The sequence below is a fragment of the Leucoraja erinacea genome, chromosome 10 (genome assembly GCF_028641065.1).
Source record: "Leucoraja erinacea ecotype New England chromosome 10, Leri_hhj_1, whole genome shotgun sequence".
Taxonomy (NCBI): Eukaryota; Metazoa; Chordata; class Chondrichthyes; order Rajiformes; family Rajidae; genus Leucoraja; species Leucoraja erinaceus.
In genome coordinates, this window is record NC_073386.1 from 6,809,666 (window position 1) to 6,827,995 (window position 18,330).

The 18,330-nt window shown below is 47.2% G+C and overlaps 1 long non-coding RNA gene across 1 annotated transcript in view; it reads right to left on the reverse strand.

Moving 5' to 3' along the window:
• The window catches only part of LOC129700735 (uncharacterized), a 92,937-nt gene that overhangs the window by 15,392 nt on the left and 59,215 nt on the right, over nucleotides 1–18,330 (reverse strand). The gene's annotated exons all lie outside the window — the stretch shown is intronic.

The following is an 18,330-nucleotide window of genomic DNA, read 5'->3' on the forward strand; positions in this document are numbered from 1 at the left end:
GACGCTCCACTAAAGTCAGCCATCGTCCTCCGCCTGTTCCACTGTTCAGGTCTTGGTTGGATTGCTCTTTGTCAGAGACCTCCCCCTCGACCATACTGCCATGGGCGACCCTACCAGGAGCATTGCTCCAGACGGCATCGCTCTCAGGATCTCAGGTCCACACAAGCTCCTCCACCACGACGAGGTGACAATCCACGGAGAAGGATTGTAGTGTGGGATAGTGCTAATGTGCAGGAATCGCTGGTCGGTGCAGACTCGGTGGGCTGAAGGGCCTGTTTCCGTGCTGTATCTCTAAACTAAATAAATGCTAAAAAACATATCTAAATGAACGAGGCTTTACCCTGTGAAGTTGCTCCCACCAGCATGAGTAACATCCTCACGGGATCTACCTTTCATATTCCTTCAGGACTGCATGTCATCTTTCCAGTGTATGTGTAATCTTGTCTCATAAGACCACTCCCTCATTCTCGCCCCTCATGCGTACAAGGCAGGTCTATGTCCTGCAAATGAGACCAGTGTTCCTGATATGGGGTCCGACCCAATTGGTTTAGCTTCGAGATACAACATGGAAACAGGCTCTGTGGCCCACCAAGTCTGTGCTGATCAGCGACCCCCGCACACTAAAAGTATCCAATTAGGGGCAAATTACAATTTTACCAAGCCAATTAGCTGACAAACGCACACTTCTTTGGAGTGTGGGAGGAAACCGGAGCACCTGGAGAAAACCACGCAGGTCACGGGGAGAACAAACAAACTTTGTACAGACGGCACTTGCAGTCAGGATCGAACATGGGTTTGTGGCGCTGTAAGGCAACAAGTCTACCGCTGCAGCACCGTGCCACATTTATATGTAGTGTTGTTAGCAAGACGCTCCTCCCATTTACACAAGAGATACAAGAGAATCTTCTGAAGATAGACACAAAAAGCTGGAGTAAACTCAGCGGGTCAGAGAGCATCTCTGGAGAACAGGAATAGGTGACTTTTCGGGTCGAGACTCTTCGTTGGACCCATGACGTCACGTATTCCTTTATCTCCAGACGTGCAGTCTGACCAGCTTTTTGTGACTATCTTTGGTTTAAACCAGCATCTGCAGTTCCTTCCTTCACAAGAGAATATTCTGTTTGCTTTCCTAATTACTTGCTGTCCCAGTAACGCTAACCTTCTGTGTTTTCTTGTACAAGGTCACCACCATTTGCGTCTTGCACCATATGAGCAATGTACTTTTCTATTCTGCCCAGTACAGTGACTAACCTCGTGTTCAGGGGGCCCTAGTTCAGTGGATGAAAGAAGGGATTGTCAGAACCAACTTGGAGAATCTCACTGAATAATGGAAAATCTAACATGCAGATAAGCTGCCCCGCATGATGTTTACGCAGTCACAGAGTCACACAGCGTGGAAACGGGTCCCTCGGCCTAACTTGCCCACATCGGCCAACATATCACAGTGGTGCAGCGGTAGAGTTGCTGCCTTAAGGGCCTGTCCCACGAGCACGCGACTCCATGCGGCAAGCGCAACCTAACGTGGTCGCTTCGCGGGACCGGCCCCACTTCGATCGCCGGAGCTGTATGGAGTTGTGCGGAGCTGGTCCCGACATTGCGCGGGGATCAGAAAAACTGACCGTGTTCAAAAATTCCGCACGGCAACGGCCTGCCGGCCCGCAGCCACCTCGACACCGTGAGCACCGCCTCGACGGGCGTGCGCAGCGTCTCAACGCCGTACGTCATGCGCGAACTTCCCGCGGACTTCGCTCGTACTTCACGTCACTCACTCGACTTCCGGTTTGGTCGCGCTCGCCGCATGCAGGTCGCATGCTCGTGGGACCGGCCCTGTACGGAGATCACTCGATCTCCACGCGGCCCCCGCTTCCGGTTTGGTCGCGCTTGCCGCATGCAGGTCGCATGCTCATGGGACAGGCCCTTTCCAGTAAAAGCAGAGCCGGAGACCCGGGTTCGATCCTGACCAGGGGTGCTGGCTGTACGGAGTTTGTACGTTCTCCCTGCGACCTTGCGTGGGTTTTCTCCGAGATCTTCGGTTTACTCCCAAACTCCAAAGACCTACAGGTGTGTAGGTTAATTGGCTTGGTAAATGTCAAAATTGTCCCTAGTGTGTGTAGGATAGCATTAATGTGCGGGGATCGCTGGTCAGCGTGGACCCGGTGGGCCGAATAGCCTGTAACTGCGTTGTATTTCTAAATTAAACTAGTCCCACCTGCCTGCATTTGGTCCATATCCCTCCAAACCTGTCCTATCCATGTACCTGTAACTGTTTCTTAAAATGTTGGGATGGTCCCTGCCTCAATTATCTGGATAGGTTAGGTGAGTGGGCAGATGCATGGCAGATGCAGTATAGTGTGGATAAATGTGAGGTTATCCACTTTGGTGGCAAGAACAGGAAGGCAGATTATTATCTGAATGATGTCAGTTTCGGAAAAGGGGAAGTTCAATGAGACCTGGGTGTCCTTGTACATCAGTCACTGTAAGTAAGCATGCAGTCTTCAATGCGAGAGGATTTGAGTTTAGGAACAATGAGGTCCTACTGCGGTTGACAGGGCCCTGGTGAGACCACTCCTGGATTATTGTGTGCAATTTTGGTCTCTTAATTTGAGGATGGACATTCTTGCTATTGAGGGAGTGCAGCGTAGGTTCACCAGGTTAATTCCCGGGATGGCGGGACTGACATATCATGAAAGAATGGGTTGACTGTGCTTGTATTCACTAGAATTTAGGATGAGAGGAGATCTTGAAGAAACCGGTAAAATTCTTAAAGGATTGGACGGGCTAGATGTAGGAAAAAATGTTCTTGGTGTTTCAGTACGAGACCAGGGGTCACAGTTTAAGAATAAGGGGTAGGCCTTTTAGGACTGCGATGAGGACAAACATTTTCACCCAGAGAGTTGTGAGTCTGTGGAATTCTCTGCCAGAAGGCAGTGGAGGCCAATTCACTGGATGTTTTCAAGAGTTAGATTTAGCTCTTGGGGCAAAAGGAATCAAGGGATATGGGGAGAAGGCAGGAACGGGGTACTCTCTCTCTCCCCAAACGCACCTTTCCAAAACTTCTCAAAATGCACTGATCCACCTTGCCATTTGCAACAGTCTCCAGACTTAACTTTAAACTTTGGAGATATAGTGCAGGAAACAGGCCCGTCTCCGGCCCACCGAGTCTGCGCCGACCACCCCGTACCCCGTACACCTCCTCCGGCCCACCGAGTCTGCGCCGACCACCGATCACCCCGTACACTAACGCTATCCTACACACTAGGGACAATTTATAATTTCACCAAGCCAATTAGCCGACAAACCCATACGTAGAAACATAGAAAATAGGCGCAGGAGGAGGCCATTCGGCCCTTCGAACCAGCACCGCCATTCATTGTGATCATGGCTGATCGTCCCGTATCAATAACCCGTGCCTGCTTTCTCCCCATATCCCTTGACTCCACTAGCCCCTAGAGCTCCATCTAGCTCTCTCTTAAATCCATCCAGTGATTTGGCCTCCACTGCCCTCTGTGGCAGGGAATTCCATAAATTCAAAACTCTCTGGGTGAAAAAGTTTTTTTTCTCACCTCAGTCTTAAATGACCTCCCCTTTATTCTGAGACTGTGGCCCCTGGTTCTGGACTCGCCCAACATTCTGAAAATTTTTTCCTGCATCTAGCTTGTCCAGTCCTTTTATAATTTTATATGTTTCTATGAGATATCCCTCATCCTTCTAAACTCCAGTGAATACAAGCCTAGTCTTTTGGATTGTGGGAGATAACCCACACAGGTCACGGGGAGAACATGCAAGCTCCATACAAAGAGCACCTGTAGTCGGGATCGAACCCGGGTGTCTGTAACTCTACTGCTGCGCCGCCATGCCAACCTCAAATCGTAATCCCAGTTAAATCTTCCTTCAGTCTGCTAAGCTCGCCTTTGAACTGTATGTGTATCGAGCATTATTAAAAATGCTCTTTTTTCCCCTTGCATTTCCATGAAATTCAAGGGGCTGATTCTGTTGACCACTTTAGACAATAGGTGCAAGAGCAGGCCATTCGGCCCTTCGAGCCAGCACCGCCATTCAATGTGATCATGGCTGACCATCCCCAATCTGTACCCCGTTCCTGCCTTCTCCCAATATCCCCTGACTCCGCTATCATTAATAGAAAGGTACGAACTCCGTGCAGACAGCACCTGTAGTCGGGATCGAACCCGGGTCTCCTGCGCTCCAAGCCCTGCGAGGCAGCAACTCTACCGCTGTGCCACCGTGGCTGCCCTCTGCAAATTGAATTGCTTCATTCTCAACAAGTCCGCTCCATCATTGTGCCTTCCAGTTGTGCAGTATTTTTCCCCTTAAATGATCTTAGATTTTGTTTGTCAAGACTTTTATAATTAGAAAACAGTTTGGCCATCAGTGGGAACACAAGAGCATCTGATACTCTGGAGTCGGAGTCACTCTTGTTTTGGCAATGACCTCTGCCAATGAAGAAGGATCAATATTTAATCAATTCGTATCATTTTCTATTGCATAACTTTTACATACAAGGATACTGCAGATCTGAAACAGCTGAGAATAATGTGACCTTGGTAGACAAAATTGCTGGAGAAACTCAGCGGGTGCACTATATAGCATCGTTTCAGGCCGAAATTTTGCCTATTTCCTACGCTCCTGCTGAGTTTCGCCAGCACTTTTGTCTACCTTCGATTTTCCAGCATCTGCAGTTCCTTCTCAAACACAATAATATGACCATGTCCATTTCTGTTTCTAAAATAAAATATTATTGTCCTCATGGGTTACAGGGTGGGCCTCTTTTATCTTGCTGCATCATATGTATAGAGACTCATCCAAGTGATGTTGTAATGATTGTTAGCACAGCAGAGGCAGATCCTTACTGCTGGTGTGTAGGTCTGATGAATGGGCCATCTCTGAATGGACACATGTTGCTGTCATGACAAGGGTCTCCACCCGAAACGTCACCCATTCCTTCTCTCCAGAGACGCCGCCTATCCCGCTGAGTAATGCCCCTGTCCCACTTAGCAAACCTGAACGGAAACCTCTGGAGACTTTGAAGGTGGTTGCCGGAGGTTGCAGGTAGTGGAAGGTCTTACATTCCGCTACCTGCAACCTCTGGCAACCACCTTCAACTAGCATCGCAACCGGCTTCGACTAAAAAATTACCGATTTTTAAAACGGCAACCTATTTGTAGTCGCGGCCGGTTTTGAATTTTTTGAAATAATCGCCGGAACATAGAAGGAGTGGAAACCACTTTCAACCATTAGGGAGACTGACAAAAACCTCCGGGAACCGCACGGAAACCGCAAAGTCTCCAGAGGTTTCCGTTCAGGTTTCCTAAGTGGGACAGGGGCATTACTCCAGCATTTTGTGTCTAACTTTGCTGGAGTAACTCAGCTGATCTGGCAGCATCTCTGGAGGGCACCGACCGGCCAGCGACCTTTCAGGTCAGCACCCTTCTTCGGCTTGTGGGGTGTAGTCTGAAGAAGGGTCTCGACCTGAAATGTCACCCATCATTTCCAGAGATGCTGCCTGTCCCGTTGAGTTACTCCAACCTTTTGTGTCTGTCGTCGGTTTAAGCCAGCGACTGCAGTTCCTTCCGACACGTGTAGTCTGGAATATTAGTTTTAAGTTTATTATTGTCATGTTGTACCAAGTTACAGTGACATGATTTGCTTTTCCATGTTATCAAAGCCGATCAGATATTACTAATTAAATACAATCAAGTCAAACCCAAGTACAATAAACTGAGCAAAGGGGAAGACACAGAGTGCAGAACATAGTTCTCAGCTTTGTGGAGCATCAGTTCAATATATAAAGTCTTTACTTTCGACTTTGGAGATACAGCGTGGAAACAGGCCCTGCGGCCCACCGAGTCTGCGCCGACCAGTGTTCACCCCGTACACTGCCACTATCTTACACACTAGAGACAATCTATAGAAGCCAGTTAACTTACAAACCTGTACCTCTTTGGAGTTTGGGAGGAAACCCACGCAGTCACAGGGAGAACGTACAAACTCTGTACAGACAGTAGCCGTAGTCAGGATCGAACCTGGGTCTCTGGTGCTGTAAGGCAGCAACTCTACTGTTGCACCACCATGCCGCCAAGTCCAAGGTCCTCATTGGGGTAGAGGCAGAAGGAGTTGAGTTGCAAAGAGATTTAAATGTCCGTGTAGGCAGATCATTAACATATCACGGGCAAGTATAGGAAAGACCCAAATAAGTTAATAAAATACTTGCGGTGATTGCCTGGACACTGAATTACATGGGGGAGGGTGGGGGGTTAGAAGTTATGCTACAGTTCATTGCAAAGACCTGCTTTACACCATGCCTGGGCTCTTCCAGCAATATCTCTAAGACGGCACAGTGGCGTAGCAGTAGGGTTGCTGCCTTGTAACGCCAGAGATAACAGGTTCGATCCTGACCTCGGGTGCTGTTTCTATGGAGTTTGCACGTTCTCCCCGTGACCGCGTGGGTTTTCGCCGGGTGCTCCGGTTTCCTCTCGCACTCCAAAGACGTCCAGGTTTGTAGGTTAATTGGCTTTGGGAATAAATTGTGAATTGTCCATAGTATGTAGGATAGTACTGATCGCTTTGTTGGTGCAGATTCGGAGGGCTGAAGGGCCTGCTTCCACGCTGTAGCTCCCAAAAGTATTTTTGAAAAGAAAGTCTTGGCCTTGGAGGAAGTATAGCAGAGATGTCTGCAATCAATATCCACACTCTGTTAAATTATGAAGCAAGATTATAGAAACTCTTCTTTTGTACAAAGGTGATTTGTTTGGGGAAACCAAATAAGGTATGTCCTCTATTTCTGTTGGTTTTCAAGTTTAGTACAAGGCCATGCTGTGTAAAGTTAGAATCGTGCCTGTCGGGAGGAAGCTTTGGAAATGTGTTTTTACACAGAGGGTGGTAGAAGCTTTGAACGTTGTTTAGTTTAGAGAAACAGGATGGAAACAGGCCCTTCGGTCCACCGAGTCCGTGCCGACCAGCAATCCTCACACAAAATCTCCATTCTACACACACCAGGGACAATTTACAATTTTACCAAGCTAATTAACCTGCAACCCTATACGTCTTTGGAGTGTGGGAAGAAACCGGAGCACCCGGAGAAAACCCACACAGGTCTTAGGGAGAACGTGCAAACTCCGTACAGACAGCACCCTGCAGCCAGGTCTCTGGCACTGTAAGGCAGCAACTCTACCGCTGAGCCACTGTGCTGCGCGAACAACTAGTTAATGTAATTTTAATACAGTGTCCTCCATAATGTTTGGGACAAAGACCCTTCATTTATTTATTTGCCTCTGTACTGCACAATTTGAGATTTGTAATAGAAAAAAATCACATGAGGTTAAAATGCACATTGTCAGATTTTAATAAATGCAATTTTTACACATTTTGGTTTCACCATGTAGAAATTCCAGCTGTGATTATTCATAGTCCACCTATTTCAGGGCATCATAATGTTTGGGACACAGCAATGTAATGTAAATGAAAGTAGTCATGTTTAGTATTTTGTTGCATATCCTTTGCATGCAATGACTGCTTGAAGTCTGTGATTCATGGACATCACCAGTCGCTGGGTGTCTTCTCTGGTGATGCTCTGCCAGGCCTGTTTTGCAGCCATCTTTAACATGTGGTTTTGGGGGCTAGTCCCCTTCAGCATATAAAAGGCATGCATCAATTAGATTCAGATTGGGTGATTGACTTGGCCACTCAAGAATTGACCACTTTGAAAAACTCTATTGTTGCTTTAGCAGTATATTTGGGATCATTGTCTTGCTGTAGAATCAACTGCTGGCCAATGGGTTTTGAGGCATTTGTTTGAACTTGAGCAGATAGGATGTGTCTATACACTTCAGAATTCATTATGCTACTACCATCAGCAGTTGTAACATCAATGAAGATAAATGAGCCAGTACCTTCAGCAGCCATACATGCCCAGGCCATAACAGCCCCACCACCGTGTTTCACAGATGATGTGGTATGCTTTGGATCTTGGGCAGTTCCTTCTCTCCTCCATACCTTGCTCTTGCTATCACTCTGATATAAGTTAATCTTCCTCTCATCTGTCCACAAGATCTTTTTCCCAGAACTGTGGTACTTCTTGGCAAACTGTACTTATTTTAAGTACTTCTTGGCAAACTGTAACCTGGCCATCCTATTTTTGCGGCTAACCAATGGTTTGCATCTTGCAGTGTAGCCTCTGTATTTCTGCTCATGAAGTCTTCTGCGGACAGTGGTCATTGACAAATCCACACCTGACTCCAGAAGATCTGTCAGACAGGTGTTGGGGGATTTTTCTTTATTGTAGAGGATTCTTCTGTCATCAGCTGTGGAGGTCTTCCTTGGCCTGCCAGTCCCTTTGCGATTAGTAAGCTCACCAGTGCTCTCTTTCTTCTTAATGATGTTCCAAACAGTTGATTTTGGTAAGGCTAAGGTTTGGCTGATGTCTCTAACAGTTTTATTCTTGTTCCTCAGTCACATAATGGCTTCTTTGACTCTCATTGGCACAACTTTGGTCCTCATGTTGATAAACAGCAATAAAAGTTTCCAAAGGTGATGGAAAGACTGGAGGAAAGACTAGGCGCTGAGGGCTCTCTTATACCTGCATTAAGGAGGCAATTAAACACACCTGAGCAATTACAAACGCCGGTGAAGCCATGTGTCGCAAACATTATGGTGCCCTGAAATGGGGGGACTATATATAAACACAGCTGTAATTTCTACATGGTGAAACCAAAATGTATACAAATCTTCTTCTCAAGCCCTTTGCTCCTCCAGGGAGCATAGGCCATTGATAAATATCCTCCACCTCACTTTGTTGGTGGCAGTTCTTTCGATGTATAAATATATAAAAATATCCTTTAATAAAATCTAACAATGTGCACTTTAACCACTTGATTTTTTTTCTTATTACAAATCTCAAATTATGGTACAGAGGCAAATAAATGTAAAAAATGGGTGTTTGTCCCAAACATTATGGAGGTCACTGTATGTAGTAAGTAACTGCAGATGCGGGTTTAGCCCAAAGACAGATACAAAAAGCTGGAGTAAATCAACGGGCTAGGCAGCATCTCTGGAGAGAAGGAATGGGTTCAATTCGATTCAACTTTAATGTCATCGCACAAATACAAGTATGAGTACAACGAAATGCAGTTTTGCGTCAGTCCATAGTAAAGAAAATAAAGATTAAAAAAAATAGAAAGAGAGAAGATACAGAATAATCGAAATACAGAATAATTAAACAATGGGGACGGAGGGACCGGAGAAATCTATCGTCGGGACTCCGAGTTCAGCAATGTGATTGTGTTGTTGTAGAAGCTGTTCCTCATCCTACTAGTAAGTGACCTGAGGCTCCTGTACCGCCTCCCTGATGGGAGGAGGGCAAACAGTCCATGGTTGGGGTGTGAGGGGTCTTTGATGATCTACCCAGCCCGTCTCAGACACCGTTTTCGGTGGAGGGCATCCATGGCAGGGAGCGGGGCACCGATGATGTGCTGCGCGGTTTTCACCACCCGTTGTAGTGCCTTCCTGTCCGCAGCGGTGCAGCTGCTGTACCATACCGTGAAGCAGGTGGTCAGGATACTCTCTATGGTACAGCGGTAAAAGTTGGTCAGGATCCGGGGGGACAGGTGGGCTTTCTTGAGCCTCCTCGGGAAGTAAAGGCGCTGCTGTGCCTTTTTGATCAGCTTGGAGGTGTTGAGGGACCAGGACAAATCCTCCGAGATATGTACTCCGAGGAATTTATAGCTGGAGACGCGCTCCACCTCAGTCCCGTTTATATGGATGGGGGTATGACTGCCTCCTCTGGTCTGAAGTCAACAATAAGCTCCTTCGTCTTTTTAGAGTTGAGGACGAGGTTATTGTTGGCAAACCAGGCTGTCAGGTGCTGGATCTCCTCCCTGTAGGCTGACTCATCGTTGTCACTGATCAGTCCGACTACCGTGGTATCGTCAGCAAACTTAATAATGGCGTTGGATCCGTACTTTGGGATGCAGTCGTGGGTGAAGAGGGAGTAGAGGAGAGGGCTGAGCACACAGCCCTGTGGCACTCCGGTGTTCCGTGTTATAGTGGAGGAGGTGAGGTTATTGACCCTAACAGACTGTGGTCTGTTAGTGAGGAAGTCCAGTGTCCAGTTGCAGAGGGAGGTGGAGATGCCAAGTCCACTGAGTTTGGTGATCAAGCTGGCGGGGATGACGGCGTTAAAGGCAGAGCTGAAGTCAATGAACAGCAGCCTGATGTAGGTGATGTTTCGGGTCATGAGTCTTCTTTTATCTCTGAGATTAATGGACTTCTGTCGGTGCAGTGTTCGTGGTGGTGCCTGTGAAATTTCCAGGTTGCCGTGTACACCCATCTTGTTTACTTGAGTCATGGAATGATGTTGTCTTCTCTTGCCCACCTACACGTGATCAGACCGTTCAAGGGGACTTGCTCTTCCCTGTCCTCTTGCTTCAGGCAAATAGGGATGAGCAGTGTCAGTTTTTCGGAGCCCCTCACACCTCCATACGGCTCTGGCGATCGAAGTGGGACCGAGGCCGTACGGCTCAAGCGACCACGTTAGGTCGCGCTAGCCGCATGCAGGTGGGACAGGCCCTTAACTTGCTCGAGTTGTGTTCAAGAATCAGCCGTGATGGGTGGTGCAGCGGCAGAGTTGCTGCCTCGCGGCGCCAGAGACCCGGGTTCGATCCTGACCACGGGTGCTGCCTGTACGGAGTTTGTACTTTCTTCCTGTGACCGTGTGGGTTTCCTTCGGGTGCTCCGGCTTCCTCCCACACTCCAAAAATGTACAGATTGTAGGATAATTGGCCTCAGTAAAACAAAAAAAGGAAAAAATTGTAAATTGTGGCTGGCGTGTAAAATAGAGCTAGTGTATGGAGTGATCGCTGGTCGGTGAGGACTTGGTGATACGAAGGGTGTGTCTCCACACTGCATCTCTAAAGTCTTAATTTCATGGATTTGAGGTTGACTAACTTGTTCTTGGTGTGATTAAGTGTATGTTATGATCGACGCAATTAAATCTGTTTACATAGAAACATAGAAAATAGGTGCAGGAGTAATTTTTATATGCAAGAAGGAACTGCAGATGCTACTTTAAATCAAAGATACACAAAAAGCTGGAGCAACTCAGCGTGTCAGGCAGCACCTCTGGAGAACATGAATATCTGACCTTTCGGGTCGAGGCCCTTGTTCAGACTCTAAAGAGGGGTCCAGACCCGAAACGTCACCTATCCAAGTCCTCCAGAGATGCCGCCTGACCCAATGAGTTACTCCAGCACTTTGTGCCTTTTTGTTGTGAGCTGGCACCTGCATTTGCTTGTATTTTACTGGAAAACTTGAATATTAGTTTATATTATTATTATCTGGCCATCCAAGTACATGCTGACCATCGATCAGCTGTTCACACAAGTCAGTCTGAAGAAGGGTCCCGACCCTAAATGTCACCCATCCTTTTTCTCCAGGGATGCTGCCAGACCCACTGAGTTTCTCCAGCAACTTTGTGTCTATCTTTGTCGTTGGGGGGGGGGGGGGGGGGGGTGGGGGGGGGGGGGGGGGGGGGATGGGAGAGGAAGTGTGTATGTGGGCTGGAGGGGTTTGCGAGGGGGGGGAGGAGGAGGGATGTGGGGGAGGGGGGTGATGTGTGTGGGGGGGGTTTGGGGGAGGGGTGGGGTGTGGGAGGGGGGTTGTGGGGGAGGGATGTTGTGAAGGAGGGGGGTTGTGGGCAGGGTGGTGTTGAGGGAGGGGGTGTGTGGGGGGGGTATGTGGCGTTGTAGGGGAGGGGCATTGTGGCGTTGTTGGGGAGGGGGGAGGGGGGTGTGGGGGGGGGAGGGGGGTGTGTGGAGGGAGGGGCGGGGGGAGGGGTGTGGGGGCAGGGGGGAAGGGAGCTCGGAGAAAACGACAGGGGAAGAGCCATGGGGGAGATGCGGTATCATAGCGGGTGCTGGAAGGGGCGTTACCTTCATGGTGACTGACAGGCGAGAAGACCAATCTGCTGATCTCACGGTTTTTTAAAACTTCATAACTTTTGTAATCTTCCACTGATCGGAATAAAACTTGGTGGCTTGGAGCAGAGGAGAACGGTGAGTAAGGTGGCGCGTAATCCTAGCGATATAGGGTGGTGTTTTGCGCAAATTTAAATACAACGCAGTGGTCAAGATGAGAGTTTTAGTAATAGTGTAGATAGATTATAAACCAACATCTGCAGTTCCATGTTTCTACATTCTATGGTATCCTAATTTTGCATCCACTCCCTACATATCTGAGGAAGGAAGTGCTGGCACTGGAGAGGGTCCAGAGGAGGTTTACGAGAATAATCCCAGGAATGAATGGGTTAATATTTGATGAGCATTTGACCGCACTGGGCCTCTTTTCACTGGAGTATAGAAGAATGAGGGGAGACCTTATTGAAACTTACGGAATAGTGAAAGGACTGGATAGAGTGGATGTGGATGTTTCCTCTAGTGGGAGAGGCCTCAGAAATTAAAGGAACATTCCTTTCGGAAAGAGGTGAGGAGGAATTTCTTCAGTCAGGCGGTGATGAACCTGTGGAATTCATTGCCACAGAGGGCTGTGGAGGCCAATTCAGTGGATATTTTTACTGCGGAGATAGATAGATTCTTGATTAGTACAGGTGTCAGGAGTTATGGGGAGAAGGCAGGAGAATGGGGTTAGGAGGGAGAGATAGAACAACCATGCTTGAATGGCAGAGTCGACTTGATGGGCCGAATGGCCTAATTCTGCTCCTATCACTTACGAACATATTGGGGGCTTTTTGCTGGAAAATGAGGACATGCGAATATGATGCTTTCAGCAGGCAAATGAAGTGTCTGCAATGACTGGGAGTTGTGTAAATCAGAAGGAGTATGTATTGTAAGTAGGCTCTGATGTTGGCTGCCCAGCCAGTGGTCTGGCGGTATGCGGGACGGGAGTGGGAAAGAGATCACAGCTGACTCTAGTGTTTGTACATAGGGTGGGAGAAAATTTGCTCAGGCTGCCACAGCTGAGAAAATATGAGCTGGCTTTGGAAGGGAAAATACTGCTGGGCTATACAGCATCAGCCACCAAAAACCCATTCCTTCTATCCAGAGATGCTGCCTGCCCTGTTGAATTACTGTAGCATTTTGTATCAATCACCAAATTAACACGCTGATCCTCGCTCTCCAGACAGTTGTGATTTACCTGATATTCATATGTCATAGGAGCAGAATTAGGCCATTCGGCCCATCGAGTCTACACTGCCATTCAATCATGGCTGATCTATCATACCCTCTCAACCCCATTCTCCTGCCGTCAGTTGGCCCGTAACCTTTGACGCTCTTACTAATCAATGACCTCTGCTTTAAAAATACCCAAATGACCTGGCCTCCACAGCCGTCTGCGGCAATGAATTCCACAGATTCACCACCCTCTGACGAAAGAAATTCCTCGCCATCTCCATTCCAAAGACACGTCCCTCCACTCTGAGGCTGAGGCTATAACCAGAGGCGCTGTACCTGTTCGGTGTAGCAAGGTTACAGTGTGAGTCGCTGTGATGAGAAATTGGGTTTGGAGCAGGGGAACAGTACTTCACAACTGTTAGTCCAGTCTAAACTCGACCTCCAAGGGTGTCACGGTCGCACAGCGGTAGAGTTGTTGCCTTACGGCGCCAGAGACCCGGGTTTGATCCTGACTACCGGTGCTGTCTGTACAGAGTTTGTACGTTCTCCCCGAGACCTGCGTGGGTTTTCTCCAAGATATTTGTTCTCCCACACTCCAAAGACGTACAGGCTTGTATGCTAATTGGATTTTTATAAAAATGTAAATTGTCCCTGGTGTGTGCAGGATAGTGCTAGCGTACGGGGATCGCTGGTCGGTTCGGACTCGGTGGGCCGAAGGGCCTGTTTCCACGCTGTATCTCCAAACTAAACTAAAAAAACTAAATGGCATTGAAGCCAAACAGTGAGGTGTGGGGCAATGTTACTGGAACATGGCACGGAGTGGTGCATTCTCGTTTATTATTGTCATGTGTACCGAGGTACAGTGAAAAGCTTTTTTGTCGCGCATTATCTAGTCAGCAAAAAGACTGCATGATTACACTCAAGTGTACAGATACAGGATAAAGGGAATAACATTTTGTGCAAATTAAAGTCTGATTAAAGATAGTCTCAGGGTCTTCAATGAGGCAGGTGGTAGGTTAGGATCGCTCTCTGGTTGGTGTCACGATGGTTCTATTGTCTGATAACAGCTGGGAAGAAACTGTCCCTGAATCTGGAGGTGTGTGTTTTCACACTTCTGTACCTCCTGCCAGATGGCAGAGGGGAGAAGAGGGAGTGAGAGCTTGCTTGAGTGAAGATGGACAATGTGAGACTAGACCCTGCCACTTCTGACCAGCAAATGTTCCCTGTTAGCGACAAGGTGTCAAGCCAGAAAGGGTACAGAGAAGATTTATGAGGATGTTGCCAAGACTCAAGGGTCTGAGCTAAAGGGAGAGGAGGTTGAGCAGGCTGGGTCTCTGTTCCATGGAGCGCAGGGGGATGAGGGGTGATCTTATAGAGGTGTATAAAATCATGAGAGGAATAGATTGGTTAGATGCACAAAGTCTCTTGCCCAGAGTAGGTGAAGCGAGAACTAGAGTGTAGAGGTTTAAGGTGAAGCGGAAAAGATTTAATAGGAATCTGAGGAGGAGCAACTTTAACACACAAAGGGTGGTGGGTGTATGGAACTACCTGCTGGAGGAGGTAGTAGAGGCAAGGACTATCACAATGTTTAAGAAACAATTAGCCAGGTACATGTATAGGGCAAGTTTAGAGGGATATGGGCCAAATGCAGGCAGGTGGGGACTCGGGTAGCTGGGACATGTTGGTCAGTGTGGGCAAGTTGGGCTGAAGGGCATGTTTCCATGGGACTATGACTTTGTCACTTGCCTGTAGAAAAGAAGCTGTGTTCAAAAAAAACAAAAAACAAATCTCTGTGACATGTAATTGCAGAATGACTGAAATAATGAAACAGGAAATGCTGGGAATTATATAATAACAAGAAACTGCAGAAGGGGCTGAAGAAGGGTTTCGGCCCGAAACGTCGCCTATTTCCTTCGCTCCATAGATGCTGCTGCACCCGCTGAGTTTCTCCAGCATTTTTGTGTACCTTCAATCTTCCAGCATCTGCAGTTCCTTCTTGAACAAGAAACTGCAGTTGCTGGTTTATACCGCAGATAACCACAACACGCTGGAGTAACTCAGCAGGTCAGACAGCAATGTGTGTAGGAAAGAACTGCAGATGCTGGTTTAAAACGAATGTAGATACAAAATGCTGGAGTAACTCAGTGGGCCAGGCAGCAATCTCTGGAGAGAAGGAATGGGTGAATGTATGATGCTGCCTGTCCCATCAATAAACGGTGCTCTTTTCAGAGTATGCCTGCTCTAACATGTATTTTCAGCACAATGACAGTGACCAGCTGGGCGAGACTGTGGCGCAGCTGGTAGAGATGCTGTCTCTCAGTACCAGAGACCTGGGTTCGATCCTGACCTAGGATGCTGTCGTTGTGGAGTTTGCACGTTCTCCCTGTGACCGGATGGGTTTCCTTCGGGTGCTCTGGTTTCCTCCAGTGTCCCACAGATGTGCGGGTTTACAGGTTGACTGTCCTCTGAAAATAGTCCTGAGTGTATACAGAGTGGATGTGAAAGTAGGATAACTTAGAACTAGTGTGAACTGATGAATTATGGTCAACATGTTCCCATGCGGTATCTCTAAACAAAAATAAGGCGTGTTATTCTTGCCGTCATGGCCAACATGTACAGTGCCCTCCATAATGTTTGGGACAAAGACCCATCATTTATTTATTTGCCTCTGTACTCCACAATTTGAGGTTTGTATTGGAAAAAAAAATCATTTTATTAAAGGGTATTTTTATACATTTTGGTTTCACTATGTAGAAATTACAGCTGTGTTTATACATAGTCGTCCCCCCCCCCCCGCATTTCAGGGCAACTTAATGTTTGGGACACATGGTTTCACAGGTATTTGTAATTGCTCAGGTGTGTTTACTTGCCTCCTAAATGCAGGTGTAAGAGAACTCTCAGCACCTAGTCTTTCCTCCGCTATTTGAGATTTGTAATAGAAAAAAAATCACATGTGGTTAAAGTGCACATTGTAAGACTTTAATAAAGGCCATTTTTATACATTTTGCTTTCACTTGATCATTGATCGGACTTTACTGGACTTTATCTTGTACTAAATGTTATTCCCTTTATCCTGCATCGGTACATTGTAAATGGCTTGATAGTAATCATGTATTGTCTTTCCGATGACTGGAACATGTGCCTCGGTACATGTGACAATAAACTAAACTAAGGGTCTCGACCAGAAACATCACCCATTCCTTCTATCCAGGGATGCTGCCAGTGCCGCTGAGTTACTCCAACATTTTGTGTCTGTCTTCAAACTCCTCTCTTCCAGCTAACATTCCCCCACCCCCCCCACCACCACAATCAGTCTGCAGAAGGGCCCAGACATAAAACATCACCTATCCATGGTGGCTGGGATGCAGGGAGGTGAAATGTTCCAGTGAAACACAAGTTAATTTTCTACAACGCCAATTAATATATTAAATCAAATTGCTTCAACCTGCATTGATAGGCCCAGAGGTTCTTGGTAATGTCTTGCACTGTGCAACTTGCACTGTGGCATGACAGTAGGTGTAAATAACTTAAAAGGCAGAAAATACTCATCAAGTCAGGATGTATCTGTGGAAAGGGGAGAACATTTCCAGATGGGGCAGAATGGTGGCACAGGGGTAGAGTCGCTGCCTTGTAGCGCCAGAGACCCAGGTTCGATCCTGACCACAGGTGCTTGTCTGTACGGAGTTTGTCCGTGTGTTCGTACAGAGTTGTGACCACGTGAGTTTCCCCCAGGGGCTCCGGTTTCCTCCCACACTCCAAAGACGTACAGATTTGTACATTAATTAGCTTAGTTGAGGATCGTAAATTGTCCTTGGTGTGCACGATAGTGCTAGTGTAGGGGGGTCGCTGGTCGGTGAGGGCTCGATGGGCCGAAGGGCCTGATTCTGTGCTTTATCTCTAAACAAAACTTTTAAAAAAATGGAGTTAGAAAACTGAGTGATTAACCAAATTTCTGTCTCCACAATTGTCGCCTGACCTGCTAAGTGTTTCCAACATTTTGTATTTTTATATTTCACGTTTCAGCAACTACAGTTATTTTGATTTTCAATTTTATGCCATTAGAAAGCCGGATACAATTTCGCTGAATGCTTGTGTTCAGTCTGCCAAGGCCAACTGGATCTCCAGGTTGCTAACCCTTTCGACTCCCCTTCCCATTCCCACACTGACCTTTCTGCCCTGGGCCTCCTCCATTGTCAGAGTGAGGCCACACGCAAATCGGAGGAACAGCGCCTCATTTGGTTAGCTTACAATCAAATTCTCCAATTTTGGGTAACTGCCAACATCCCCTTCCTTCGCCAACTCCTGTCCACACTCTCTCCCCTGTGCCCCGGCTAGAAACATAGTAACATAGAAAATAGGTGAAGGAGTAGGCCATTCGGCCCTTCGAGCCTGCACCGCCATTGCAGTCTAAATCTATGTAACTGATCTCAGTAACCATGCTAAATCATTATAGAAACATAGAAATTAGGTGCAGGAGTAGGCCATTCGGCCCTTCGAGCCTGCACCGCCATTCAATATGATCATGGCTGATCATCCAACTCGGTGTCCTGTACCTGCCTTCTCTCCATACCCCCTGATCCCTTTAGCCACATGGTCCACATCTAACTCCCTCTTAAATATAGCCAATGAACTAGCCTCAACTACCTTCTATGGCAGAGAATTCCAGAGATTCACCACTCTCTGTGTGAAAAATGTTTTCCTTATCTCGGTCCTAAAAGATTTCCCCCTTATCCTTAAACTGTGACCCCTTGTTCTGGACTTCCCCGACATCGGGAACAATCTTCCTGCATCTAGCCTGTCCAACCCCTTAAGAATTTTGTAAGTTTCTATAAGATCCCCCCTCAATCTTCTAAATCTTCTAAATTTCTAGACTTGCACCTATTTCTCCCCTCCCCCTCCCCCTCCCTTTCATTCCTCTGGCCTCACAATCGCAATCTCTTCACTCCTTTATCTCTGGCTTTTGTCAGAGGTACAGATACCCGATCTTGCTTTGTTTTGAATAGAGGGTGACCAGAGATAACTGGCATTCACACTGAGATACTTGGAGCACTTAGCGTTTGGCTTCGGAGTAAACTATTAAAAGTTGTAACGTTAATAGCTTCTGTAAAAACCCATAATGGTGTTTGTCAGGAAATGCCAATACATAAACAACGAGATTTTGTTTTAAAACGGAAATATTATTTAAAAC